At 37.6% G+C, this 2,970-nt stretch overlaps 1 pseudogene; it reads right to left on the bottom strand.

Annotated features, from left to right (window-relative positions):
• Positions 1 to 481: 481 nt before the first annotated feature.
• On the bottom strand, positions 482 to 2,522 carry LOC116146639 (annotated as a pseudogene).
• Between the last annotated feature and the right edge of the window lie 448 nt (positions 2,523 to 2,970).

The following is a 2,970-nucleotide window of genomic DNA, read 5'->3' as shown; positions in this document are numbered from 1 at the left end:
TTGGGACAACAAATACCTAGTCCCATTTAAAGAATCGACTGTTCTATAGTGGGAATCTTGATTTGTTGTAAACAAAGATGGGGACATTGAATACTTCAATCTATTTGCAAGTGTTGATGTTAAAAGATAATTAAAGGGAATTTATACAATTACTTTTATAACATAAAATAAGTTTTTGTTGATAAGTCCTCCAATTGGAACAACCTTTGTGAGTGAATTCAAATTGAGTTACTAAAGAGTTAAAATTGTTCTTATTTGATATGCTGAGAGTGGATCTCGTAACCTTAGCAGCCTTTTTAATTTGAAATTTTCCTGCAATAAATTCTGAACATCTATTAGTTCTTTCTTTATCTTGTTTGTGTATTTGTAACCTTTAACTAACTTTCTTGTGGATTCGATAATCGAACTTCCGAGACTTTACTATTTAAGACAACATACAAACAGGTTTACAATATAAAAATTGTAATAAGTTTTTGATGTCCTTGCCGGAAAGTACAAATTAGAGTACCCAAGCCCATATATATATATATATATATATAAGCAATGATAGTTTACAAAGACACATACAAAGGGGCATAAAGACAATCTCCACCCTGATTTATGATTTTCTCTCTCTCTCTCTTTCCATTTTTTCTTTATTTTTTTTCTTGATACAAAAGGGGCATAAGACAATCTCCACCCTTGATTTTTATGATTTTTCTCTCTCTCTCTTTCCATTTTTTTCTTTATTTTTCTTCTTGATGATGTCACTTCATAGGCCTCTTGTATGGGTTTTTGTAAGGTAAACATTTTTATATATATATATAACAAAAATTCCTATTTCATGACTCATAAGCTAACTTACAATAAACTGTAATTAGAAGTTGAAGGGTACCTCACTGTTTGATGAGCATCATCTCCTATATGGCTTCAAATGATAATTTTGGAACTCCGAACCAAATGCTATTGACTCTTCGTCAAGCTTCTTCTCAATTTCTACTGTTCTCAACATATCAGACTGTATTAATCCCCGATAAAGGGTTCAAACGTAACTTTTTGCGGAAGCAATCCCTTCTCTATCATCTCAACAAAAAACTGACAAGCCTCCTTCCACTTTGTGTTCTCACACAGCATGAATCAACATCGTGGAGAATCCAAATCTGGACCCACCTCACTTCCTTTCATATCACCCATATCTCCTTCACAATCTCCATTCGATTCAACTTCATAAACATCCCTAGCAATATATTATAACTATGCACTTGGCACGACAAACCGTCCTCCTTCATTTCCTATACAACTTCAGGGCACCATCTGCATCCTTCCTTCCTCTATACTCCTTAAAGAAACAATTATAGTCATAGCCGAAGGACTAACACCATTCCTGACCATCTCTTCAAGCAAATGCTCGGCGTCTTTAGCTTCCCACACGAACAAAGACACTTAACAGCAGAAGTATAAGTCACAACACTCGGACAGATCCCTTTTTCTTGCATCAACTTCAACTGTCCATAGTCAACTGAGGCTTATGCGCCCGACTATACACATGTAAAACAACGAAAAACTAGTGACATCCGGCTCAATCCCTCTATACGCATTTCATCGAACACTTTCTCGCTCTCATTATCGTCCTTCAAACCTCTATCAGGATGCAAACTCGCCTCCTGCATACCCCATTAAGCAACACATTATAAGTCACCACATTCGGCTCAATCCCTCGCTCAATCATCTCATTCAAAAACCTCTCGCCATATCAATTGACTAATTTTACACCACCCATATATCAAACTCGTGTACATTTTACATTCCATAATCTCATGTTTCTTCTTACGAAAAACATCAACCGCCACTCTCACAACCATACTTACAGAGAGGTGCGAGCAAAAAACTAAAATTAACTTCCTCATCCATGTCTTCCTTCTCTACAAAACATTCATATCATCGAAAGCTCGAACCGCCTGGCGGGTGAGGCCAGCGGCGATCAGTCTACGAATTAAAATCAAGAAAGCGGAGGAAATGGGGGCGACGTTTTGTTGGTCCATTTGGATGATGAGTTGCCAAAGACGTCGAATTGGCGGACTTTGGAGAGGATGTCGATGATGAGGTTGTAGGAGGAGGGTGGGGGGAGCGGGGGGGGGAGGGATAGATTGGGAAAAGTGGAAAAAAGCGAGGGCAATTTTGGAAGAATGTTGGAGGCGGAGGAGGGTTTGGTTGAGGAGATGAGGGGAGAGAGAGATGCCGTGGAGTTGAAGAGAAGACTCCATGGCGTGGAAGGGGTTGTGATGAGTGAGGAGAATTTGGGAGAGCAGATCGGCGTCGTTTGAGGGCTCCAGTTTTGGAAGATAAAGAGTCGGGACGGCGTCGCACTGGGTGGAGAAGAGTTTTGGAGAATTTAGAGAAAGGAAAGGAGAGAAGATTCGTAGGGACAGAGAGGAAGTGAGAATTCGAGTTCGAAGCGCCATTTTAGACAACTGTAAGAGTCCTAAGTGTTTTGTTACGCCAAAGTACTTATGTCCTGGTTCTTTTGGTACAGGTTTATAGAAATTTCCTCCTCAAGGTTTAGATAATAATAAACGCATCCAAATATTTCGAAAAGTATCAAATGCTCTAAACTCTAAAGTCTCAAAAAGAATGACAAGTATCATGAAATTCTTTACTTTACTACATAAAGACTGCAAAACTCTTTGTCTAATTATGATATTCTTTTCAGGTTTTCAATTTTATAATTTTATTTTGATTATATAAATAGTAATATTTGTTAGCCGATTTTATATACTATGTTATAATGATATGAATAGTTAAATTAAAATAAATATATGAATAGTTAAAATATTTTTTAATTTTATACAATAAATTGAAAATAAAATAAAACTTATAGCCCTTCGTGGGTAGCAGTTGCATAACTTATGGCCCTTTGGAGGCCGTAGGTAGCCAGCCGTATGTTGGTCGCCAGGCAACCCAAATAGCCATTTGTGAACACATCCAATCCAC

Source organism: Pistacia vera, unplaced genomic scaffold, assembly GCF_008641045.1.
Source record: "Pistacia vera cultivar Batoury unplaced genomic scaffold, PisVer_v2 Contig48, whole genome shotgun sequence".
Taxonomy (NCBI): domain Eukaryota; kingdom Viridiplantae; phylum Streptophyta; class Magnoliopsida; order Sapindales; family Anacardiaceae; genus Pistacia; species Pistacia vera.
Note: the sequence above shows the minus strand (reverse complement) of the source record. Positions and strands in the feature narration are given on the sequence as shown.